Here is a 27,618-nt window from a genome sequence, read left to right as displayed (position 1 = left end):
GGGAAGGAGGTTATTGCTTCTAGCGTTTGTTGGGAGCTGAGGAGAGGTGCCGCTTCCCACCCCGCGGGGTTAGCCCTAGGGAAGCGCAGCCGGGAGCTGCCGCCCGGTCGCTGGCTGCGAGGGGATGTTTGCTGTGACTGCTGGCGCTGAGCCCTGGATTTGAGCGGGGACGCAAGGGTGCCCGATGGAACCACTGCACGGAAGCTTGTGTCAATAGCATAATAAATGAAATGAACTGTGAGTAGATAAGGGGAATATACAGGCCAGGTGGCTTGTGAGACTCATATGTTTCAATATGGGGCAATACGTGTTGAACTTCATGACTGTGTAAGTGAGAAAGGAAGCAGTTGACAAAACATTTATACTGAAAAATAAAATTTCACTTCAAAGACTGTTCATAGGCATCAGTCAGGGAAAACACTCTTTTTGCTTTCTTTATGGATTTCAGAAGTTGGGTTTCAAAGATGATTTCAGGGTACTTGCACTTGGGAAATGTAGGCGAATAAACTAGTGCAGTATCTATTGCATATATTTAATAATAATGCAGTTATCACTTGAGATTGATGCATAGTATCACATTAAGTACATCATGTAATGTGCGTGTGTGTGGTATGCGGGCTGGGTTTTCAGCTTGATAAAGTCTTGGCTCCTCACTTGGGCAGTCCAAGGAACTGAGCTGGATCTGCCGCAGTCTGTTTTGGTGTATCTCCCCGTCTTCATTCTTGATGCTTCTGTGAAATTCTTCTGCTTTGAAAAAATGAAATGTTTAGCTAAAATGATTTTTTTCAGAGAATGAGGTGCAGTTAATTAGGAGTGGGCTTTTTCCGTAGTCATACTTATCCCATCACTGCCTACTGCACAGCTTGGGCTGAAGCAACAGGATGATAGTTTGTCCGATACAGATAACTTGATGAAGTGTACCAGTGGTCTTATGATGAGCAGCACGTTCAACCTTTCTACTTTTCATAATGTATGAAGCCTATTCAGCTAAGAAGAATTTGTTTTGGTCTAACAGATAAATACAGTATTGCAAAAGAACTTCCACAAATATTTCAATCTTTCAGTAATTTCACCATATCACTTTTTGTAATCACTGTCTGTAAATATTTCCTTTGAATCTTCAAAAAACATGAGGAAGATCAGCTTGTCTGTAGGCACTTACAAAACAGTCAAGTTATCTCAATCAAGTTCTGAATTAATCATTCTACTGGAAGTACCATTCTCTTATAACTCTGCAGCCTGTGGCTGAGGCTGTTGCAACCAAAGAGTTCAGCCCCTTTTTTTCATTTAAAAGTGGTTTTCCTCAAGAAACTGTGTACAGTCTGTCTTTTAGAAAAAGAAAGGAGAAATAAAATAGCATTCCTAAAAGCCTTCAGTCTCCTTATTTTTGGGATGATCCTAACTTTCAAAACAACTGTCAGTTCTATAAAACTTCATAGGACTGACTTACCTGACAAAGCCAGCAGAGGAATGATTACTTTAGATAGTATATAAAACAGACCCCTTGTGTTTGAAATTGTCAGTATCTATGAGGTTGGGAAAGGCACACTGGCGGATATTTACATCAGCGAATTTCTCAGTATTTAAGGTAGCTGGCTGTTCTCTGCGCTTCCATTGTACAGTCAGTGCAGGAAGTGAGCAAGAAGGAGTCAGCTCCAGGGGCAGTTTAGATCAAGGAATCTCTTTTTTTCGCCTTGGCAAAAGATATCTTTCTCTTTCTGTTGGCTGTAAGTGAGAGTAGGTGGTTAAATTCGGTACCTAAAATTGGAAAGTGTTAATAATCTCCATGATATGTACGTGTATCTTTGGGCATTGGACAGGTTGTAACCTATGCAGTATTATCACTTCTCTATTGGATTCTCTCTCTGCGACTTAACTTTCCTGCAGGATACCACTGCAAAGAAACAAAAGCACTTCTGTCCCTTCCAGATCGGGACACAGATACAATCCCACTTCTATTAACTCCTTATTATGGAACTGTGCCAGCTCAGCTCCATTTCTCTCCTTCTAGGGTATGCAACCAAATAGTTTTACTAAAAGTAGGTTAGTTAGCTGGTGGAACAAAAGATCACTTTACAGAGATGATTTTATAATACTAGTGTATATTTTTCTCCCCTAATGTTATACATCATCAAAAGCTAATTTAGATGGGATTCTTATTCTGGGATAAAGGAAAGGAGCTGATCCAGTCTGCAGTCCTCTCGCAAGCCCAGAATTCCTTGAGGCTTGGTGTGGGCTTTGTCTTCCAAAGAACATGCCCTAAGTCTGTTCTTAGTTTTTGATTGTTTTAATTTTATGGCTTGTTTTTCTATTGTGGTTTTTTTTCCTATCATTCACACTCCAAAATAAAAGCTGGTTCTCAAATTGCACCTTATTTTTTAGAGTTTTAAAGAAAAAAACACAGAGAGGTTGTCCTGCAAAGAACATCTACGTACATGTTGGCCATCCTGTAGTGTATTGAGAAGTCCCTTTTTAGACAAGTAGAGAAACTCAAGTGAGAACAAACCATTTAAGAGTGGGAAAGGCTGTGACGGAGCACAGTTGTTCACATCAGTTTGGAAGCTTATAAGATCTCAAAAAACTTCAGGCAAAACATTTTATGTGGAAGCGGAGTTCAGACACTGGTACTGCTCTGTACTGTAAATCAAATGGAATTTGATTTCTAAATGGGGATGATTAGGAAATTCCCTTCGAAAGCTGCATTCTGGTCGAACTTAAAACAGTTATGTAGACATATGCTTTAAAGTTCCAGCTGCTGAGCCTAAATCTGCAGCCTTTTGAACACTCCTACTTAATGAAATCAACAAAAACTGCTGACGTTCTTCACACACAATAGGTGCTGGAGTCTTTGCAGCTTTGACTCATTAGTGAACTATTGTACCTTTTTGACGCTTGCAAGAAGAACATTTGAGATGATGGCATCTTAATTGCAATCCAAAGTCTCTACATTGTGCTGCGGGAGGCAATCACTTAAAGAACTGTAACATAAAACAATACATAAACCTGGAAGCAGGGCACAGGTTGACCATCAAGGCTGCTGGTTTTGATGGTCTTCTGCAGAGAAGGAGAAATGAAATTCTAAATCTTGTTAAGCTGATGTGTGATTTCTCTCTACATACTGAAACAATTTTGTAATACTTATGCTGAAGGCACAGTTTAACAAAATTCGAAGATGCCTTCTGAAGATCCCACAGGGCAGAACCTGTAAACATTTAAATGTGATTTCTCAGTTTGCCAATACAAAACTGTGATGTATGTAAAAGGACTGAAGCCCACACACTTCCTAACTTCTTTGCAGGAGAAAGATGGTGAAAATGGACCTTATAGACCATCTCTATTAGAAAATAAGAGTGTTTGCAGGAGCTTCAAGAGACCTGGCTGTGATGTTTTTCCATGATGCTGACTACATTAAAATTACATATTTTTTTAATGTGTTCTGGCTGCATTTGTTTAACAGATTGCAGGACAAACTTTGCAATTTATCTACTTTAAGTTACTATACTTACATTTGGGAAGAAATCACTATTCTGAAGCCTATAGAATAGAATCTCGGTTTGTGGCCATAGTGCTAAATTATGAAGCACTCATTCAACTTCAGTAACTCTACTGGACTCTTCCTCAATGTGGTTTGCTTATGCAAACAAAATTTATGGATATGAACCCCCTGTTCAGGATGTTTGTATGGAAGCAGGAGGGGAAATGAAAGAGGGACTAATTAAAGATGCTTCAAAATATTATGTATTAAAAACCATAATCTTCTTAGTGTTTTTTATGAAATGGTAAGCCACTTCTGAGTTTTGTTGCTTAAAGGCAACTAAAGAATTTGGCTTCTATTGCCAAAGTCACCTGGGAAACTTTGTAGTGCTTTTAGGAACATGACAACTAAACACAAAAACATAATCTCAAAGATTCAATAATTTTTTTCTCCTTTTGCATGAAAAAAGGTACTGAAGTACTGTTATTGTCTAAATTGGGAGCAATTCCAATATAATCATGAACTCAGTTTTGAGATAGCCTCAGTGAGATTTTCAGTGAGACTCCCAAATAAGACCTAAGGCACTTAAAATAAACAACAAATCCATATTTTATTAGAATAGAAAATGAATATCTAACTTTTTAATAGAGAAAATTCAAACTGGCAATGCAAATTAGTTCACAAGCCCTGTTTATTTGAGTTGTCTCCTGCCCATTGTAAGCCTGCTTGGTTGGTTTCAATCAGCTCGGTAGCCGCCTTGATTGCAGCAAACTGCACAAGCTTTCTCCAAATTTGGGGTATTTTTTTTGTTGTTGTTTTTTTGTTTGTTTGTTTGGGGTTTTTTTTGTGTGTGTGTGGCTTTTTTGTTTTGTTTGTTTGTTTGTTGTTGGTCAATATTCTTACTATTAATTTCCTTGCTTGCTTCTAGAAGTGGTTGGATTCAGACATGTTAATGCTATGGTGTTACGGATGCATTTGCTTCCTATATTCAAGGAACTTTCTGTAACCTCATGTTTTCAGAGGTACCTCACATGGAGTAAAGCAGCTCTTCTGCAGTGCTTTGAATTCAAAATTCTACTGCAGTCCTTTCACTAGCTTAGCATCATGTTCAGGAAAACTTGCCTGTGTTGTCAGCTGTTCAAGTAGGTACACAAGAACTTGTTTTTAATATGCAAATATTCTCTTTTCTAAATGGTCTTTCCCCTCTTCTTTTTGCCTCTCTTTATGTTCTTTGAATGTAAACATGTATTCTAAAAGACAGGATGAAGGAAAACAGGCAAGGAAAGTTCTCAGAATTGCATTTCACAGTCCTTGGATATTTTGTTGCTAGTGGTGGTGTCTATTTTAAAACTGAAGTTTGCCTGTACTTCCAAGTCTTCAGAAATTGCTTCAGTTTCCTTCATATTTCAGTTAATAAATTAAGCATCCCTACTCTCTCCACCTATCTCTTATGATACTCTCCCTATATAGCATCTCATAATATTTAATAGCAGTGCAAGCAATTTTGCTGTCTTCTACTGTTTGCTAAATGTATTCAGTGTTTGAATCAATATTAAGGTTTGCTATGTACAGTTGTGGTCAAATCTATGATAAATTATCTTTTCATCAGTGTTATTAAATGTAGCACTCAGACTATTTATCTATTAACATGCTGTCATCCTGGAGGAATTTGTATGAAACTGGATTACACTTGCATAAAGAATTCCTGCTTCAGATTCTAGCAAATTACATTTAGGAGTAATCTTTCCTCTCCACTTCTTCCCCCCTCCCCCACAACTTTTTTCCTTTCCCCTCCTTCTCTGTTGATATACTCATTATTTTCTGAATGAATGCCAACACCGTAGCAGATTTTTCAGACTTTCATCGTAGCAGACATTTTGAGCTCTGGCTTTGACAGATTGCACATTTTGAAAGTGCGATACTGTAGCAAGCTTTTTAGTAAATTTGGCAGACTACATACTGTCTTGAAATCCACTGATGAAAAGTGAAAAATCTATTAGATATAGGTTGGCAGGATACATGTGACCTGCTGACAGGCTGTGCACATACTTTATTCGATTCCAGGAGCAAGGAATCCAATTCTCAGGGGTTTATGAAGAATTGCAGTAAATGTCACTTCCAGAATGAAAAAAAGACAGTCATGGAAGAATTAGATTATAGGAGATGACTAAAAAAAGAGTTGTAAAAGCCTTTGTCTTACATATCAGGGTTTTACTGAAGTTTTGATGGGTAAAGAATAGATAGGAACCGTGACAGTAGTGTAAGTTCTACTGCTAAAGAGCTGCTTTGATTATCCCCCCTTCTTGGAGAAAGAATTTGCAAGTAGAGGAAACCCTCTCATTTTCCAGTGCTCAAAATACAGGCTTATACTTGTGAATTTGACTCTCCATTTTCAGTGCTGGGGCTGGGACACTCAGCATCCCATGATTGTTCTGCAGGAAAGAGCTCGACTTCCAAAAGCAGAGGGGGTTTTACAGCAGTTTACTTGCAAACAGAATGCTGCTCTGAGAAATTTCCCTTGTGGCTTTAAAATCTGTTACCTTGCCTGTCAGCTTGTCAAAAGGTGTGTCTGTTGCACACTGTCTTGTATGAGAGGGTATCAAAGCTAACGTTCAGTGCGTATGGACACAAGAAGCACTCAGTGTGTGTCTGTGGCTAACCTGCTGTATCATGAGTTTAGTTTGAATACTCAGGTCATGATGCTGCCCAAAGGGATGCTAGGACCCTCCTGTCCATCCTTTACTACATATTTTCACCTCCACCTTTGTATTGGCATTGGCTTTTGGCACTCTATGGTTAGTTGAAACAAACTGCTGATCAAACTGAAAAATAATTATAGCACAAAAGAAAAAAAAGTTAGTTCACAGCTGGATCGGGAGGCTTGATGGGCATGTTGGTAGTAGTACTGATGCAAGGAGAGGAGGAAATGCACTGTTAGGTCAGGTAAAGGGCAGAACTACATTTTTGGTAGTGACTTTGCAGATTTTTTAATTCACTTGCATGTACTCATCAGAGAAATAAATGGCTTACCTAATTCTCTCCAAAACTGTGGTTAAACTTAGGATGGTATTCAAACGATCACATGTAAAACTGGAGGTAGCTACATTGCACCTCACTGCAGTGTAAGTGAATCTTAACAGTTGCTTTTTTACTCCCCTCATAAAATTCCTACATTAAATAACAATAGTGGAATATTGAAACAGATCTTACCAAAACAGATAAATTGGCTGTCTTTTATGGAAGTATACTTATCACATGTTCATACTAATTTCCATTTCTCAAGGGAAGTGGTTGTATTACTTGCATATTTGGGAATTTCACAGTTTCTGCACAAAAAAGAATACACTGTTCTGATTTTTTAATATTCTATATTCCCCTTGAAAACATGTAGCCTTAGCACTGACCATGTTGTGGTGTACTAGTAAGGAAACACATACAAAACATTGCTTATTACTTTCTAATTAACATTTGCACAGACAGGCCAAAGCAGATGTATTTTTCATGTCTATTCCTTTCTTTGAAAGTTTTAGGGACATTAAACTGGGGAGAGGAAAGATAAAGAATGAAAAAGATGGAACAAAGACTCTTTAACAAGAGAAAGGAATATATAAATTTTTAAAAAAATCAGAACTACTGAGTTTAGAGTCTATAACTTTGTTTTTTAATATTTGAAACTGATTCCTACTTCTAGTACTACTTTTGTGTCTCAAAATATGAAATGATGAAAGTGTTTCTCAGAGGAGAAACAGGATGTAGGGATTATGATCCATAGTGACTTCTCTAAGTTAAAGCCTTGGGTTCTTCTGGTTTAGACTTGACTAAGAGACCTTAGACTGTTTTAGGGAGACTGTTCTGTTTTAGAAAGACTAACACACTGGAGGCAGAGCGTAACTTGAAATGTCACAGGAGATTGCAGATAGAAGTGTCTTATGGGGCTGGAGGCATTTATAATTTCTGTGAGTGGGTTAGGAAGTAAAGGAGATAAATTACAGGCTTATGAAGATGCTTATAAGGACATTCATACTGATTTTTGCATATCAGACGTGGCCAACTGCTGATATGCAATGTGGATCTGTCCTATGAGGCACTTTTGCATAGCAGCTAGAAATCCAAGAGAAGGGTTGCACAATTTGTAGCCTGCTGAACAATTCTTTTGGCCATGAGGAAAGGATCTGAGGATGCAAGGAAAAGCAAGTGATATGGAAAGGTGGTCAGATTGCCCAGCTGATCACTGAAACGTGAAGTCCCCTTCCCAGTGCACGTGTCCTCCCATCTCGCCCCAACCCTGCATCAGAAACTGCTTGACAAGCACGGGTTAGGCAGCCTGGTGCTGGCATCTGAAAACACTGGAGAGGGAAAATTAAAAATAGGTGATATAGAAATATAGGGGATGTAGGCAGGGGGGGTGGATGTTGGGAAATAAAGGTAAGGAGATCATGCTGGGAGGGAAGTTAGAGACACTGGGGTAAAGTGAAAGGGGTATGTATGGAAGAGTCCAGATGGAGGTATTTGGGTTTTGGCACTCTTGACCTTGACCTTGACAGCAGTCTCTGAGTTGCAGATAACTGTGCTGAGGTTACAGAGATATTAAAGCTGTCAGAATCATAAGGTTGGGTCTGACAGAGTAAATGGTAATACATAATCAACTATAAAAATCAAGTGGGCATTTGCTTGTATGATTTGTGTTATAAAGGAGGTTTTTATAAAGAGTTAACTTGATATTTTGTGTTTACTATAAAAGGCATAGTATTTTTCTCTGAACTTTCAGTATATGCTATTGTGAGGGGCAACATATCAGATAAAATACATAATTTTTCTCTTTGCTCCACTATGTCAGCTCCCAGTTTAAGTATTAATTTAGAATAATGTACCACCCATCAATCACAACTTCCATGTCTTCATACTTTCCTTTGTTGTCATCTTCAATCTTGAACTGGCATGTTCCAAATATGTGTCAGTCTTTAATCGGTGTAGCCAGAATGGCATCCAACCTTTTGCAAGTTTTAGTGTACTTTTTCTGAACTGACATCTGATCTGTCAAATTCACACTTCTTGAAAATGTGAAGACGTAGGCAGCAGGGTTAGTATAAGAATTATGTAATTGTGAGACAAAACGTATAAATGCTTTTCAGAAAGTCCTTTTTTTAACACCACATATAAGAATACTGTCATTTCGTCATTTGTATTAAATGTGTATATTAAAAAAAAAGTAGTTCCCACAATTCAAATTACTCTCCCAATATAAATACATAAAATCATTACCCTTAGAACTGAGGCACTACCTTCAGGGAAAATATAATTCCATTTATTGCAGCTCCTTGCTTGTAAAAAAAGAGATAATTGTGAACAGCAAGGGATGACTTCCAAAAGGAGAAAAAAGCAAATCCTCCACAGATTTCATAACGGTGGTCCTTTTTACTTTTTATTTTTTTTTACTTTTTTTTTTTCACTTTGAATGCACACTTTAATGTGTTTTACTGAGCTATAAAACTACTTTCTTCAGGTCACTGGGGAGGAATTGATATTCTTGCAGATGTATGTGATCTAGCTACTTAGTTATAGAAAGAAGAATTGAAAATGCCTTGCTAGTTGCTTGTATTTGTATTAAAAGTCAAATGTACAATATCTTTGGACTAATTACTTTTCCACTAGTCTGACAGATACAGAAGCACTTGTGCAGACAGACAGACTGCACTAAAATGTATTAGTGACTGAGATGAGAGTAGGCACCCACAAGCCACTAAGGGCTAAAGTTGCCATGTGGACTGTTCACTTGCTCTCATGTCACTGTTCAGAGATATGAAGTCCCCATCCAACATCTGTTGTATCTCAGAGGTAGGAAAAGAAGTGTGTAAACTATGCATAAGTCCTTGGAAGGGCTCGATTTATCAAGCAAATACACACTGAAGGTGATGAGTTCAGTTCATAGTAAAGAAACGCTGACTATCTCCTTTGAGTAACATAATGGCTGGAGCACTAAGCAGTGGAAAACCTAGGACTGAATTCATAACTTTTATTAGAGACATGAATCCTGAGCTCCCACTTCACAAGAGTGCCATGGCCATCAGGGTACAAACGAGTCTAAGCTCACAGGGTGAACAATTTCACCTGTGACAATATTAGTTCCTCTGTGCAGAAAGAAGCACTGGAATCATGGGCTAGAGACATCACAGAAAAGCAAGTAGAAACCTAAGTATGGACACTCATGTGGATATTACTGGAGGAGAAGGGATGCTCCTGGGGTTGCCTATGTGTTTTGTGTGAAGGACTTATTGGAAGGAGTGCATCAGCAGCACTGGAAAGCAGGATCACACCTCAGAACAGCAAATTCACAAAGGAATGATTTGATTTTCTTATCAGTATAAAAATGCCACTTGAAACCCTCATTTATGTGGCTCTTGTCCTAATCGGAAGCCCTCTGAATTTGATGAGCTTTTCCATTGGTTTTGATAGTGTAGGCTTAGGCTGTAAATTTAAAAGTGCCTGCCCCTCTGTCAAAGAAGTGTTGTATTACATTTCAAACAATGTTTACCACTGATGATATGAGTTGTCATTTTGATTACAAAAAGAGGCTCTGCAGGGAGTTGCTAATAGTAGCTCTAATAAAGAGTCAGACCATAAAAGACCAGAAGGACTCAATATAAATTATAATTGTGCTTTAATTTACAATTGTTGTCTTACAAAATGTTCTCTAAGGAATCTTTTCAAAATAAGTCATCCATACAGCTGTTCTTAAAGGAAAAGGGACTCTGTGGCAGAATGAAGCATTGCATTTTACCTGCGGACAATAAAAAATATTAAAATTATTTTCTTTTTATAATACAGTGCAAAATAAAATATTTCAAATGCCAAATAAGACATTTAGAATTCAAGAGTTTGTAGGGACTGTGAGTCTAATTCTCTTTCTCAGCAAAACATGGTCTCTTCCTTTATTGCATCTGGGAGCAATACCATTATTAACCCCAGGCAGCATCAACCATAAAGTTAAAGTGACAGGACTATGTTCCTCAAGGGAGGACATGAGAATGCTTCCTACATTTGCATCAAAGATCAAAGCACAATTTGGGATGGGTGCTGACTGAATGTACAAAATTCAAAGGATATTTAAGGCTAATAGTTCTAATTAGTAGTTTACCAGACTGCTTTAATGGCAGAATAGGAATTTCTTATAACATAAAGAAGGGAGCGTCTGTAGCTGAAACTAAATGAAAATCTGAATTCAGCCCAAAATCTACCTGCTAAAATAGCTTTTTTTTTTTTGTTCTGCTATTTTATGCTATTTTTTGCTTTCTACTATGGAACAAGGTTAAAACCAAGACTTTATGGTTTTTTGTCAATATATAACACCTCACCTTTCGAAACAGTAAGAGCAACTTCAGACTATGAAAGTAATTTTCAGAGTACGGCAAGGAGCCATATGCATTATCAGATAAGTGATAATTTGTCATTAATTAAGTCCTCTTCCTTTCTGTATGGCAGGAATGGGCAAATCAAATCGTGTCCACAGCTCATTAATAGTGAGTGGTCCTACTCCCTGGGTGCTGCACACCAGGAGTGCTTGCTGCAGTCTGTCATCCTGACTCCTCTCTTTCTCTCCATGCACTAGGACAGTAAACACAGAGGTATTAATATTTAGACTGCAATCAAGAGATCATGCTGTTCTAAATCATCCTATTATCATATTTATTTCTTCTTGTCTTTCTTTCCCATGGTGAATTTAACTAACTGCTATTTTATGTAATTTCTTACATAAAGCCTCAATTTAAGAGGTTCTACAACTAGAAGTACAACACTTAAAAAACGCACACTAGAATGGATAAAATGACCCTTGTTCCCATCTGTTGCTTATGCAATTTAAAATTATGGACGCTGAAAGTAAGGCTATTTAATACTCTGTGAATTTTCACAGAAGATTGACCCAAAGCGATATTATATTTTTCCTATAAAAGTAGTGCATAAAGAAAAAAAAGAGAGATCAGTGACTTCTTTGTACTTGCTGCAGTTTAAAATTTGTCTTTTATAATACAAAAAAAATTTGGCTTAGAGAAATGAGCAGAAAAGGAATCAGTCATGTCCACAGTGTGAGAATGGTAACATAATAGATTTAAAAACTTATTTATGTCTTTCTCTATTGACTAACATCTGATTTACCTTCTTCTATCTGTAAGCTTTCCTAACTTCTGAGCTCAAGCCAGGCAATACTTTGGGGATGGACAGATATACCTAGAAAGGCAACTTGATACCAGATGGCCCTGGGGATGTTGTGAAATGAGTATATGTTTCAAAAAAGAAGCCACAAATAAAAGAAAAAAGTGCATATTTAGCATTGGCCTTTGAGCTGGCACAGCAGGACTGGCAGAACTGAGCTGCTTAGGCATTTTGAAGGTAGACATAGGAAATTATACGTGCCATGAGCTGGGATTCTTGGTCTAGAAGGTTTGCCTAATACCTCTTGAAAAAAATGGGATATTTTGCATATCCAATCAACTGAAATAATGTGGATTTGTATAATTTTCCCTGTAGGAACAGTAAGCCCATGGTAGAATATGGGATTGGTGTGGAGTGGCAGCAGTATATAGCAATCTCCTCCTGATTTGAATACTCAGTAAAGTTGTTCTGGGAGACTTGGGATGTTGAACAGGGCAGTCCTCATTTCTAGCCATTTCTCTGCGTTTCTCTAACAGGCTATTTCCATATCTCAGCCTAGTCTGTGTGATATTTTGTAGCAGGTTTTGAGGCGTGTGCTTCACTGGATGCTAAATTTTCTTGTTAACACTGAAAATATGACCACAGAAAAGAATAGTTTTTGGATCTCTCTTGCTCACCTCATGAAAAGCTGTACAGATATTGGAACATTGCTCTTAAGGGAGATCTGAAGGTGTGCATTAATCTTTTAATTAATAATTTAAAAGAAAAATTATTCTCTTTGTGCATATGAACTTATTCTTAACAGGGTGATCAAAATGAAATGCAAGGGACAAAAAAAAGTCTGAAATAGCTGGCACAACATGTTATACCTGTGGTTAGATTTCAGACATTTTCTGTATGCAATTAAAATTCGTTATATCTTTGTACAAGAGCTTATTTAGGAAGTCTGACATGCAGAAATTACTTGAGCGATTTGACTTACCATATTCTTGTGCATATAGTAATCTTTGAAAGGTTTCCATTAGACTGAGTGTGCAGAATTAACAATAATTTTGCCTTTAATTTCCAACTGTAGCCACAATACAATCTAATGTACTTTTAAAGACAATTCTAAGCATTTTTTATCAATTCAATTAAATTCCAATGAATTCTTAAGATATGAATGTTATTTTTTAAATATGGCCTTTATAAAGACTGTCAGAAAAGAAAGTATTGATGTAAGACTTGGAAACAGTGCCTCACTCTTCATTTATTTATGTGAGATGTTCCAAGTTTTCTTATAAACCAGTGGCTCTTTCGTGCTATACAGATCTTGGATTTCCAGACTCAGTTATCCTTTAGGTATGAACCAGCCACCCATTGCCCTGACTCCACTTTTTCCTTTTATCCTTTCAAGGTGACTTTATTAGCTATGTCTCCAGACACAGATGAGGCAGGAGCAGAGGGAAACAGGGAGGGGAGAAGAATATTAGCCAGCCTATATGTATCCAGGACACAAGCACAAGTTGGTATGTTACTACTTATTAACTGGTTGATAAATTTTAGGAAGGGCCGGTAGTTAATTTCACCCAGTTAATACAAATTAAGGCACATGGCCATGGAAATCAAGATGGTAATGCTTTTCACCACACTGAGTACATTTATTTATGTGAAGTAAAAAATATATTTGATCAAAGCCACTTAGACACTATATTAAGTACATCTACTGAAGGTACCTTGCTTAATTCTAGCAACTGTCTTTTTAAGGCTAAGAAAGTGACTGTGGAGAGCTTAATGTCCACAATTGCTGAATGCCTACTTGCTAGATTAAGAGGAGAGTTGAATTCACAGCTGTCACATATGAGCACATTGTAGTAATATCACAGTCCTTCCTCTTTTCCCTCTCCCTACTCCCCCTCAAAGTCTACAAACTTTTTATTAAGAAAAAACCAAGTAATAATGAGGAGCTGTCTTAGAACATGAAATATGGGCCAAAATGCAGTAGGGCCTAGATCATTATTTTTAGTAAAGCACTCTGACTGTTTTTGTTCTGAAAACACTTAAAACTAAGAGTTGGCCTCTGTGTGAAGTAGAAGAGCCCTGCTGATACTGGATTGAGGTTCTCCATAGGAATGCGAGCTGCAGAGTTTTGGCCACAAAAGCAGCTGCCATTATGGGCTTTTTTTTTTCCTGTGTGTGTGTGTGTCTCAAGAGGCTAGCTGCTAAATTAGAAGCTGTGATTTATATTCAAAGTGGTGAGGGAAGAGTATCTAGTAACTTTCAATATAATTGCTTATGTTGCTGAGTGGGTTGTGTCTGAGGTGTTTGTAGCATTGCAGAGTGATGGTTCTGCAGCAGACTGACAGAAGACTGCTTGTACCAATTAGGCACTGCTTCTTTAGCTCAGAAGGGGAATGCTGAATGTATTGATTTCTTCCTATGTTTAGGACACAATGAATGAAAACCGTACCTTATGTGTTCTGGGATCTATGCCTGAACTGAGCAGACTGGAGGACACTGTAACAAATGTAAGAACAAAGAAGCCTGTTAAGGATTAAGTTTAAAAAGGGAGTTGAAATACCTTTTTGTCAGCTGGCAGAAGTGTCTGAACACTTAGTGATATTAGTTTTGATTCTGTAGAAGAGTTCTCTTAAGAACAGCCAGGACCTTAGTTTGCTGTTGTTTACCCTTGGCTTTCTTGACTTCTAAGGAACAAATAGGCAAAGGGAGGAACTGAACCTGTTTGAAAAGCTGAATCAATTAAAATTAGTAGAATGGATCCTTGTCTCAGCAGAAGTGTATTTATAGCTCTGCTTCAAATAGAAAAGATGAGAAATTTGTAAAAAATGAAAATGAGGACTTGAACTGGTATAATCATGAGAGTGTTCCATTACATGTATAGTTAGAGCAGGACCCAGCACTGCTGACTGTCATTTAGTTGATCCTGGCCTGTACAACTCACTGTCCTAGGTTCATGAAAGCATTCATATGATGTGAGCAATTGAAATGATGTCCAAGCCCACATTATTTTAAACTTAGGGGTGTTTTATGTTATATATTTTCACTGTTCAGGGAAATGAGACAGGAAAAACTCTTGTCGGTGTTTTGCTTACTAAATTGAATGGGGCAATAACCTGAAATCCATCTGTTAGTTCATTCTGCTGATTTTCATAAAGTTTGTGAACTCAATAGAAAAGACACTGAATACAAGGCTTGTGGGGGTGTTTCCACATATAAGTGTGCATATGGCTTACACTACAGGTAGAAATAGATCTCTTCTCTGGGTTAACCATGTGATTCATGAAATGGAAGCAAACATGGGAGGAAACTACAGCAACAAGACTTCTTTACCATCCCTTTCAAACTGTAGTATATGGATGTCCTTTTAGTCCTCCCCAGAGATTTGTAAGCACATGCCAGAAATAAACAGCTGACCTCAGGAAGAGAATTCTCCCCTGTGCATCTGCTTGGGTTATAGGTTTATGGCAGTAACGAGCTGTGGAAATCAATCTTTTGTAATCTCTGCCCTTTATGCTTTACTCGGAGGGCTGCTGTCACATCTATAAATAATCCATTTGTGGATCTGTTTGAAGATAAAAGAGGCTGGCATGCAAAAAAGCTTTGCCATGCTCTCCAGTTACTTATCCAAAAATGAATGCGCAAAACCTGGGGTGTTTTGGGTTCACCTTATTGATTTAGATGTTCCTTCCTACGAAATCCTGTTAATGCAGATTGCATTTTCAAGACAGGACTTACAGTACAGGCAAGACTTAAAAATTTATATTGCCTATAAAATTCTAACGGTATAAACCTGTCCAATTCTATCGTGTAAGCAAGGACCCAGTGAATAGAGGAAACACAAATGAAATGTAACAACTTGCAGGTACAGCTGTTTATGTGCGTGTACTGTATTTCCTCAAAGCTGTGCGAGACAAAGGAGGAAGGAAGGGTAGAAACACTTTTAGAATTGTTGTATCATTCTTAAGGTTTTATATAGCTCATTTTTCCAGCTTCAACCGTGTTGACTAATTGAAAACTAGCAATCCTAAATTGGAAAAAAAAAAATCTGTTAACACAGATCCCTTTCCAGAAATGCTTACATTATATGATGAGCTCATTATCTTTTTTGCATTAACAGTGCATATTTTGAAGTCTGGTGTTCATTTGCTGCATTGTGCTCCCTCCTCCTTGTGCTCTAGTGGCAAAGTCACTTCCCTTAGTAGTGGCCTGCTCAGTGAAAAAATAACCTGATATGTAATAAACAGGTTTCACAGGTGGGACTGCTTCTCTCTTGCTGCCTTCACTCTGTTCTTTTGGGAGAGCAGGAGTTTTCCATATGTATCTTAGTGACAAGCCGTGGATGGAGAATATTATTTATGATTTAGCTGCTCTTTATTGTCCCTTATCTTTATGTATGTCTTTGCAGTGAACCACAGAAAGCTGAAGAGCCCTATGACTAGATATGGAGTGCAGGGAAGACTATTACACTCCAGAATTACAGCTCTCCCTTTGTGGGTGGTGAAAGGTAGGGGAGCTTTTATCTGGCATTCTCGCTGCTGACTGAACTGACCTTCTGATGAGTTTGTGTTTTCCCTTGTGCTGTTTTCACTATGCTGTGCATACTGGATCTCTGTGGAGACAGTATTTGTCATTTTACTGAGGTGGTAGGGACTGCTAATGAGGCAGAAATCCAACTCTTCTCCACCATTTCCTTCATGACTTTCAGCTTGCCTGTTTGACTATCCTCACAAAGCCTTGTGTTACCATTTCTTGACTTAGGATCACTTAGGAGGACATCTTGAAAGCTATGCTAATATAGGTTCTCTGATTTTATTATAGATCACTTCTGTGAGGTATGAGCCTGCATTTAAAACCAAAAGCAAGAAACCAGACAATGGAGCTACTAAATGCACCTCTTCCATTATTGGGTAAGGGCTGGAAATGCCACTAACCAAAGGTCGATGGCTTCTGTCAGTCCCAGCAGAGCTGAGAAGAGACTAAGTTTCAGTCACAAATGGTGCTGTGAGGTACCTCCTCCTGTTTTCAGTTTGATTCTCATCTGCTGTTTTGGGTACCACTGTTGCTCTTGGCACACTTAAGATCAGCACTTTTAGTTAAGTGGGTGTCCTCAAGTTTCACTGACTTTTGAGTTTGGGAGAGAGTTTAATTTTTGGAGGATCTTTTAGAAATGGAGTGATTAGTATAGCATCAAGGAGAGAAAATTCTTTACTGGAAAAGAAGGAAAAAAGCAGCAAAGATGCCTTTAAGGCTGACACCATGGAAAAGATCACGTAGAAAAATGGTAAGTACAGTGCTGACTACAGTGAGGATCCAAATTATTCAGGCTGACAGACTGGCTTAAACTACACTCAATGCTCTGAAAATGTATTGAAAGCATGCATTTGTTTCTATTATCCTAAGTCCTAATGGGAGCTCCATAGAAGTAATTGGATTTTCCATTGTTAGGATGACAGCAACGCTATCACCCTGCATAACTATTGTGTTTAGCTAATGTTGTGCTGTGATTACCATCTTGTGAGGGTGGTCTTTCTTCACCCACAGCATACTTCACAGCAGGCAACTTCAACCAAGTCTGATTTCAGCTTTCATTCCAGTTGGATTCCTGCCCCTCTTTAACCTTGTCAAAGCCAAACCAGAGTGCCTGACATACTGCATGGGTGGTTGCCTTTTGGAGAAGAGTATTGCAGACACATTCCAGACCTGGACAAAGCATTCCTGTTTGAGGAGAGGTCTGCAAATTAAAAGTACAGCCTTCAGAATTTTGAAGAAACTTTTAGGAACTATGGTTTAAAAAGATTTGCTTTATTTCCTTGCTTGTGGTAGTCTTGGTCCTTTTAACATTCCCAGGAACCGTGAGAATGGCCACTGGTCACATACCTCACCTGTAGCAAACACTCGGATGCAGTGAGCTATGCAATAGCAGTGAAACAAACATTGGGGTCCTCCAAAAAAACCCAGGAATCGTATCTGGTTGGAGCAGCTGAAACAGTAATGCAACAGCTGAGAGAAACTGGGTAGTGCAGAATGAATTTACAAAGAGCTCACTCTCCAAATCTTCCTTTGGTACAATGAATTGAAGGCCAATGTTAACACCATAAACAGCACCATGTTTTAGAAACTATCTGTGAGTCTATTTGTGTGCAAGCATGAAATTGATAAGCAGGCAAATATCTGCTAAAATTGAACTATTTGTAGGAGCTACAAAATGCCTTCAAAATACTCCTCCCCGTGATTAACCAGCTCATCATTCTTCCTTGCTAAGTATATGTGGGTGACTGTTCCAGGTTTGCTAACTCTACAAATATTTAAATATCAGACGTCTCTGAAATGCTGGAATTAGTGGGTTCTGCTAATCACAGTTCTATGTAAAGCTGTCAGGAGGCTTGATACTGACTTGAGAAAAATTAGAACTTCAGCCCTAGTTTTCAGCTACAACAAGCAGCATGTTATTGATATATTAGGATAAGCTGTAGATAAGAAGTACCTTTAAGTATTTGATGTTGATTTATAACTGAAGCAGCAGTTCATTTAGCTTTTGCCTTGACCTTTCTGAATATTTAGTATAGTTATTGGTTTTAATGGCATACACACCTGAAATAACTGTTTAGAGACCTCATTCTTCAGAGACTATATAATACCCAATAGTACAATAACATCTGGAAATAGAAGACAACTGTAAAGGCTTTAGACAAACATATCTTGCTTTACTGTTGACTTAATGAAGAGAGACATATGGAACTTCATGTTCCTAAAGGAATGTGTTGGACTGCAAATAGAAATGCAAAATGGAGAAGTCCAAGCAGTTACTTTCCATACTACATTATGAGATTAGAAATATGCTGATCTGAATAGGAACTGTAAAAATCCATAATACCTTTTGACAGAGATCATAAATCATGGGCTTTTCAAGGGTATTAAAACAAATTCCATCCACATTGGTAGAGCTGTTTTTAAAATACTTGTTTTAACTAATGGCTTGTGCTCTGTTTTGAAAAATATGGCCTCCCTTCCCAAATTATTCAAGTTATTTCAATAACTTAATTTTATACACAAATGTATAAAGAAACACTCATTTTTCTAATGTAGTGGTTCTAAATGCATTGATACATAAAGTATAATGCTTTTAAAATCAGGATGAAAAGCTGAAGACAAAACTTGTGTATGCAATGATATTGTGATAGTATCCACAAGGCCATAAAACAGAGATGTCAAAAAAAATTTTTTTTTTTCCTCTGGAATTAATAATGTGCATTGTTTTGATTTTGTTTATGTCTAGATTTAAAAATATTTTCAGTTAAATTATCCTGGAAAGTCTACATAAAAAGTTCTGACTCTAATAGTCTTGTTCAGAATCTTAGGTTGAGTAACACTTTTTTCTGAAACCTATTAGTTAAGTATTACACAGAGAGAAAGGCTTGCAATGTTTAATGCCTTCTTCAGGAAACTGCAAAGAGCTCTGGGTATCCTGAAAGCCTACGGAAAAGTTCTACAATATTCTTCCTTATTTTTCCTCAAAAATGAAAAACTAAAAAAGTTTTTATGTAGGTTCTAGGAAAGGAGACAATGTTTCTTAAAATAATAATCTGTTTCTTGAGGAGTTCATGTGTGTAGTAATAAAGACTTCATTGTAAAAATGAAGGTTTGCTAACAAAACAAGAATAAACCTCTCATTTCTAGGGGTAAAAGGAAGGGAAGAATGATTCAGCTGAATATCTATATATATGAAGATGGCATTTATGGCTTCAATTTTTTTCCCAGAAATGTCAAAGCATTTTACAAAAGCTCATATAACATAAGCTTGCAACTAAATATCAAAAAACAAGTGGTTAATTAGTACCTCTACAGGAAAATGAAAGAATAACAGAGCAGACACTGGTTTTCCTGGTGTTACCCACAAAGTCACTGGCAGAGTAATGAAAATAACAAAAACTATTCATTTCTTGTCCTTAGTTTTAGGCATGGAACCGCAGCTTCTCTGGTGTGATTGAAATCTGATGTTAAGAGTGGCAAAGGACAGACAAAATGAAGAAAATGTTACTTGTATTCAAGAGAAGGAAGTCTCATTTCAGGGAAAATTTGTGTTGAAAAATCATATTTTGTGACTGAAGTAGGCTTTCTTAGAGACCTCTTGGGACACTGAATTTGTGACACTGTGTTCAAAACAGTACTTGAGTTCCTGAAGGTTGCTCTAAATAAAATAGTCCATAAGGTTATTTGGGAATAAGATAGTCTAGAAGACTATCTGGTATTTGAGACTTATTTGAGATTTATAAGACGATAGCTGTTTTTCTAATCAAAAAGAGTCAAACTGCAACAGAACTACCTGCTGGCTAGAAATAAAGAAATGCTTCAGCTAGCAGGCTTTGTAAAGTTAGTGGCCTACCTCCACAGTTTTATGTCCTCTCTTAGCTGACAACTAAGTTTATAAATACTCTTAGCTGAGGGATAGGATCTCAGACACAGAAAAAGGAGTCAGGAAATGCTGTATTGGTAGCATAGGCAGGAACCAGACTAGCTATAGGAGTGTCTGCTCTGCCTACCTTTATTGCATGATCCAGACCAAAGCTTATCTGTATTTCCAGGAAAAAGAGGAGGGAGAACAAATGACAGAGACCTCTTTTTTCCTTCCCCTCTTATACATCTATTTGTAGGGCATTTCGTAAGAAAGCTTAAGCCCAAAGCTTAAGGAGAAGTTTCTTGCTTAACACAAATGGCTGGTGTGGCACGTGACAATGCAGATCTACAGATTTCAACTACCTGGTGGCTGAGAACCTGGTGCCTACAATCCTCAGACTGAGCCACTATGAGAAATTTTGTTGTCACGCTCAGTTATGTTCCTTCATTTCTGTCTTGGCTGATAGATACCACCTACATTACATTTGTGGCTGTTTACATTTCCCCCACTCTCCTTAGCCATCAAGTCAAGCTTGCATTCTCTTTTAGCAACTCTTTTTTCAGCAACTAGATCTTAAGAGCCTTCCCTGGTACCTAAACACATATCACATAGCTCCTGGTGTGTCTCAGGAGGAAATGTCACCCTGCTTTTTTTCATGTCAAAAAAGAAAATTGCTGGAGTGTCATGAAGCAGCTGGAGGTCACAAGAAAATGTTTTCAGCTGGCCAGAGCCTTTCCTGTTGTCCTGGGTCAGATTAATACCCCAAATAGCTCCTGGCAGAATAATCAACAAGAACTGTGAAGTCTGAGAGGCAACACCCGAACCCCCTCCCAATCAGTATGATCTCCCCTACTTCATCCTAGGTAAGTGCTACTGGTAGGTGCTACAGCCTGGTTGGTCTTTTTTAGCTGTCTCCTCCAGACTGGTGAGCTGCTTCTGTTTCCAGTTTGATTTAGTGGATATTTAGGCACTTTCAGGCCTTAGGGTGAGATTTTTTTGACCTGTTTGGCAGTCACTGCCTACACATTCTTTGACTTCTTCAGGGAGCCTTCTGAAAGAGTTAAGGATCCAAGGAAATGGAGATTTAGAGATTTTTGTAACGCTAAGCTTAACTTCAGTACAGCATGAATGCTGTTTAATTGATTATTTTACTGTCTATATGTTAACTAATATGTCCTGTCTTCCTTAGTTTTTTAATGCCTCAGAATGTATTTAGTCCAGAGTCTTGATAACTGAAAATATCCTTAGATTTAGGAGTTAAAAATTACATTTAAATAAGAATATAAATTGTTTAGGGGGAGAGAGTTTTCTCTGATATTCTGTGATTGTAGTTTATGACTTCTCTACCTCTAAAGCTGATTTTAATATTTTTCATTAAATCTAGTATATTCTTTCTTCCCAAGAGCCCTGCCTCTTCATTATAACCATTTCCATCAATGACAAGATCAGAGAGCATTTTTAATGTTAAATAGGATAGAAGGGTAGAAATTAGTACTTAAAGGGTGAAACCATTAGTATTTCTGAGTGCTTCTATGTATTCATCACTGCCTGATACAGATCAGTATTAATAATGGGAGCAGCCAGACATAATCCATCTGCTGGATATTCCTTTTCTCTCTATGCAGTGACTGCCTTGTCTTCTTTCTCAGACACTGCCTGCTCCGGTCTCCAGACAGGAAATCCAGACATGGCCATTCATCAATGCTGCTATAATCTGTCTGATTTTATTAGCTTTTGAATTTTATCACCAAAATGAAAAGGAAGGGGGGGAAGGAGATCCAGCAGTATGATTCTCTCATACCTATGAATTCTCCTCAGTACAGCAGATTGGGACCAGACAAAAATTAAGAAGTGAAAGGTGCCTGGCAAAGTGACTCCCCCCCCTCCCTTTATTTTTAAGAGCTTGATCTATTTTATTTTATTACTTCTTCAACAAATACATGTGGTGTGCTGCAGTCAGGGTTTCTGGCTGATGGATTTTTTTTCCCTTCATTTAAGATTTCATGGGTGCATATTTAATATTCTGTGTTATTGTGAGACCCGTCTAGGATTGCATCTTGTTTTGGAGAGCAGACCCAAACAGCAGTTGGAAATTGAGTTGCTTGGAGCTGCTGTATGGAGTAAGGCATTCCAGTGCCAGTTGTCCCAGTTCGATAAATCTCAGTCGGAATAACTGGTTGAGGCAAAGAATGTTAGACTATGTGGAGACCATCCCTCTGACAAATGGAGAGACAGCAGGAATGGACTAAAGCCTTTGATCTTTTCCGGCAAAGTGGCACAAACCATTCAACCCAGGGCACCACCACAGGAAATCACTGAAAGGGATTGCATATTTTGGTCGCATTTACTCCCTGTACCCAGTTTCTGGTGAGGCAGAGAGGGTAAAATTTAGGTTGTGAGGAAGTGTCTACCTTGGAGCTGTGTGGAAATTATTAGATTTTCTCAAGGAGAACAAGTTCATTGCAGAGTCATGTGGATATTCTGCTGTGGCAGCCTAGCTGGAAGATGAGTGTGGATTCATAGAAGTGTGGTATGTGCATGAAATGGAGGAATTCTCTACTCATTGCCCTTTGCAGGACTGGACTGAAGTGAAGGAGTAGTTGCCTGAGTTCTTCTTAGACCTTGTACTGGGCAGAAGATAAATATAAGCACTTTATGCTCCTGCATGATTTTCCTACCGTTTTTTAAACACTTGTGAGCCATCCTGTCTCTCTCAGTGTAGACACGAGAAGAAAATGGCCCAGAGGTGCTGTGACATTTCTTCATTGACACACTGAGCTGCTGGTAGGTTGAAGATGTGCACGGTAAAACTTCCATCTTGCGCTCTGTTCATTGGCCTAGTCTTTCCACATGTTGTGTGAAAAATGTTGCTTAATATATACTATTGTATATCTTTGAAATATTATCAGGAATTTTATATTAGGTTTTAAACCACCCCTTTCGTCCAAGAATGCTAACCAAGTATGTGGATATACAAATAAATGGAATGTTGAAATTCAGTTTATAAAGTATTCCTCAGTACCAAAAATATTAGTACAAGTTTAATCAATTTTATGGAATTTATCCTTCACTTAATATTTGAATGAGGCAACTGACTGTATTTGCCTCAGGTAGCCCAGATAACAGTTCCTTCTTTGCTTTCTGATGAGAAAGAGGGTCATGTACATAGGCCAGTAATGTATATATCATTTTTATTACTCAACTGAATCTTTAGGACTTTGTACATGTTAATTTTCTAAGCAATTCACAATCATTTTAATAAGATCTGTATGTATTACTACACGAAGGTAACTTAAACTGCTCCCTCAGGAAGTCGCTTGAGTTACATCTAACTACAATTACCTATAATTAAGGCTATTAACACTTCATTGTCTCAGACTTTTTCGTGCATACCATAGATTTTGGGGCAGACACTTTGCTGTATTTTTGAGTGCTTGCGCAAATGGTCATAGGTTCAGAAGCTCTCATACAAATGATAATTTGGGACTTGGCAGAGTAGAATCTATGTATCAGCTAGCAGAGATCTAAAGCTTTCATTTTACTATAGAAAAATTGTATGTAGTTCTAGCTGAAAATGGATTTAAATATTAATCCATTCTCAGATGTATGCAACTTTTAAAGAGTGGTTATCCTTCTGGAAGAATCTGGAGCTTTTTCAAAGCTCCACAGCTCCATTTAAAGTATTTTCAGAAAGTTTATATGCTATTGGTGTGAGAGAGAAAAGGTGCTTTTAGTATTTTCAGTGTAGCTGCACATTGAAACAAATATAATTACTTCTTTGCATACAGAGGCATACAGAAGCATCTAGATAAATACAGTTGAATAATTAGGCACTTCAATGCATGTAAATATAAAAGACCATTGGATCTTTTGATATTGTGTGACTTCTATGTACAATGTAATCAACAAAGCAATACTTGCCCTATTTTTCACTCAGAAAACAAAGCATGAAGCTATACATATTAAATCTAAGTTCTTGGTTGACTTCTGTGAGTATTTAAAGGCAGTTGGACTGCTCATTCATGCCCCCAGAATTCTGTATTGTCATTTATTTGTATGGCATATAATAGATACCACTTAGCTGAATGAACGCTGCTTTGAAACTGTGGAGTAAACTGGAGAGCAAGGGACATTCCTCTGGAAAATGTTTACTCTGTGGAGCTGTCCATCTGTTTCGGCTGTCAAGATGCTCACTCAAAGTCTTGATCTTTAGAAGCAACATAAAAGTAATAAATTAACTTTCAAGAACATATTTATTCAGTTCTCCCTCTGCAGGGTATTTGAGCACCAGCCCAGTACACATCTGCTCTCTTACATGGAGATTAGAAATGTGAACATTACGGAAGAGAATCTGGAAAAGGCATCAAATTGATGTCTTTGAAGAGAGGCAGATTAATTTTGGAACTTCCTTGATTCCATGGTGACATTATAGCATTCAAAAGTGGAATGATGTTAATGGTATTCTTCCAGAATGATATATAGCAGTCTGTAGTAGTAGCATTGCTATGTGGTTTGCCATTTTTTTATAAATTCAGTTTGCATTATAGTATTAAGTGCCATTAATGTGGCTTTCCTGATTTTGCACTTTGGTATGGTATGTGTAACAGATCAGTAAGTATTCTATCAGTAGAGATCAAAGCAGCTTTGGCAGTACTTGATGTGTCTGGCATCTTGGTATGTCTGTAATTCTGTAGAAAAATGTATACTGAAGCATCTGTAAAGAGTCTAAAGTTTTGTATTGGCATAGCATAAATCTACAAGCAGTGGAATCATACATTTATATAAGCCTTGCATAAAATGGATCCTATGAGAAAGAATTCTTTCTGTATTTCTAATTCCTCATTTCTGGAAACCCAAGAACTGCCCCACTGCAGTTTACCAGAATGGGATATACAGGAGGTATAGTTATTTGGAATATAATGCCTGATCAAGAGAATGAGGATGTCTTTCAAAAATCACACAGTTCAAAACTCAGTCTTTTCAGGTTCATAACGTAGTCACCAATTAACCTGTGGGGTAGAACCTTTTTGTACAATGGCTTTGTCCTCAAAATGCCCATGCAGAAAGTAAGAAACTAATATCTGATCTTTTTGCCCTGAAGTGTTCAAAAATTACTCTCCTGTCTTTCAGGATTCAACTCTAAACATCATGCTGCAATCTGTTCTCAGAGCTTGCAGCCTCCACATCTCTTAGAGTTAAGAAAGTGTTCGAAAAAAAAAAAGAAGGTAAGGTTCATGGGAGAGGAAGAAAGTGAGTGCTTGTGCAAAAGGGCACCTGGCTTTTAATTCGGTTGTCATCAAAGTCCTCTATGGTTGAAGAGCAGGTCACAGGTCTTGCTCCAAGGACTGCTCCTTATAACTGAAAGCATCACTGCTCCAGCAGCTCTATTTTGAAAGAAAACAGTGCCTTCTAAGAATCTACCCAGGATGTGAGAAGTGTATTCTGAAAATGCCTACCTATTATTCTCAATTCAGTAATTGGTTAAAAGAGTAACTCTGTAACTGAAAAAATTTTAGTACTATAAAAATACATTACAGGATTACTAAAGGCTATTTGAAGTAGTTACTGCCTAAATTTTGGTTTTAAGCTGTAAGTAAAGACAGGTAAAAGGTCAAGTTATTACAGTGCACACCTTACAAAACACTTTTTAAAAATATGATTATTGTTTTTGTTGTCTTTGTTTCAAGCTAAATTAAAAAGCCATTGATGTCCCTTTATGGAAAAAGGTATCTGAAGCAATAGGAACCTCTGATCAAAGCAGATGGACATTGTCGTATGTGAGGGAGTGTGTAAGACTGTTTAATAATATGAATTATGCAGATAGAGGGTTTCTCAAGGTATTCTTTTGATTTAAGAAACTGCCTGGTTGTAGTTGTTTAGCCTTGGCTGGCTGCCAGATGCCCACCCAGCTGTTCTCTCAGTCCCCCTCTTAAAAAGGACGGAGGGAGAAAATAGGATGGAAAAGTTTGTGGGTTGAGACAAAGATGAGGAAATCACTTACCGATTACTCTCACAGCAAAACAGACTTGAGGAAAATCAATTTAATTTATTGCCATTTAAAATAGATTTGGATGGTGAAAAACAAAGACAGAAATTAAAACACCTTCCCTCCCTGCCGTGATTTTTCCCCAGGCTCAACTTTACTCCTTTGTTCCTGACTCCTTGACCTGCTCCCCGACTTGAGTGGCACAGGGTGCATGGAGAATGGAAGTTATGGTCAATCCATAACAGCTCCTCTCTGCTGCTTCTTCCCTCTCACATTTTCCCTGCTCTAGTGTGGGTCCCCTCCACAGGCAGCAGTCCTTCAGCAAATATCTGCCTTCTCTGGTGTGGTGTCCTCCATGGGCTGCAGTGTGGATACCTGCTTCATCGTGGTCTCTCCAGTTGCAGGGGAGTCTCTGCTTCGGCACCTGGAGCACCTCCTCCTCTCACCGTGGTGTCGCAGGGCTGTTTCTCACACTTCCCCCCCCTCACTTCTCACTGCCGTGCAGCATTTTGCCCTCTCTTAAATACGTTTTCACTCCGTGCCCCGGGGTGGGTGGGTTGGAGCCGGCTGGAACCGGCTGGAACCAGCTGTGTCCGGCACAGGGCAGCCCCGGCCTCTCCTCACACAGGCCGCCCGCCCCGCAGCCCCCGTCACCAGCACCTGGGCACCCGCACCCAATGCACTGGTAATCAAAAAGGAATAGCACAAATATGTCACAGAAAGAAGAAGAAAGTGAGGACACAGCTACATAAGAATACATATTTATAGAATCATAGAATCACAGTATCACTGGGGTTGTCAGGCAGAATTTTATTTTTGTTTTTACAGGAAACTCCTTGGTGACATAAAGTTGGCAGAGTGAGGTCTTCCACCAGCAATCTAACCTGCAGAAATTCAACAAAAGATCTGAGTTTAGAAATGGGTGGACATGGAAATGAATCCAGTGATATGCCCATCTGGTAATGTCTTTGCGTTTTGTGGTAGATATTCAAGCACCCACCAGTTTCTCTCCTGGAGAGCTGAAGTCATGCAGCAGGGCACCATCTAGAGCACCCCACTTCCAGTGTGGAGGTGAGGTCCTCTACAGAGTGCTTAGCTCTCTGCCCATGCATGATGTGCATCTAGGATCAACAATGGGAATAAACTTCTTTTCTGGTTAATATGTAGTGTGGACATAAGGGCCTAGAACCAGTGCGTAGCAGCGAATCAACCTCCAAGCCAACCCTCTTTGCACCATCCCAAAAGGTAATGGACACACTCTGGGTCTAGCATTTCTTAGTGAAATTGTGTTGCTCAACAAAGAGCGCACGTGGAGTTCTCTTTCTGCTGAGGCAGTAGGAACAAAGAGAAAGCAATTATTTTTAGTCAGAAATCCCACTCCCAACATGCAGCTCTGAATCATGATACTTTATTTCTATCCTTTCCCAAGCTCATTCTAGGAAATTATTCCTAGCATTTATTGGGTTTTCTGGTTGCTTTTTTCTTCCTACATGCATAATCAGTTTCCTCATCTCCTTTTTAGGTTTTTCTTCAGGAAATTTTTCAGCTTGAATGGCTTGTTTTTGCTTAAGGCTATGTAACAGGGAGATGGCTTCCCTTGTTTCAAGCTTAACA

At 38.3% G+C, this 27,618-nt stretch overlaps 2 long non-coding RNA genes across 4 annotated transcripts in view; both read left to right on the top strand.

Moving 5' to 3' along the window:
- The window catches only part of LOC126044480 (uncharacterized), a 41,352-nt gene extending 24,828 nt beyond the window's left edge, over positions 1-16,524 (top strand). Inside the window, exons 5-6 of the long non-coding RNA XR_007507682.1 lie at positions 16,029-16,127; positions 16,442-16,524. This is a non-coding gene — a long non-coding RNA (uncharacterized LOC126044480). The remainder of the gene's footprint in view (positions 1-16,028; positions 16,128-16,441) is intronic.
- Positions 16,525-19,095: 2,571 nt separating this feature from the next.
- Positions 19,096-27,618, top strand: part of LOC126044479 (uncharacterized) — a 42,557-nt gene continuing 34,034 nt past the window's right edge. Inside the window, exons 1-4 of one of the 3 annotated variants that reach the window (XR_007507680.1) lie at positions 19,096-20,881; positions 22,595-22,802; positions 25,149-25,243; positions 26,833-26,963. This is a non-coding gene — a long non-coding RNA (uncharacterized LOC126044479). Of the gene's footprint in view, positions 22,803-25,148; positions 25,244-26,832; positions 26,964-27,618 lie in introns of all 3 variants that reach the window. The other 2 variants (XR_007507679.1, XR_007507681.1) reach the window with 2 other exon arrangements.

Source organism: Accipiter gentilis, chromosome 11 (assembly GCF_929443795.1).
Source record: "Accipiter gentilis chromosome 11, bAccGen1.1, whole genome shotgun sequence".
Lineage (NCBI taxonomy): Eukaryota > Metazoa > Chordata > Aves > Accipitriformes > Accipitridae > Astur > Astur gentilis.
The sequence above is the reverse complement of the archived record's forward strand: the minus strand, read 5'-3'. Positions and strand labels throughout refer to the sequence as shown.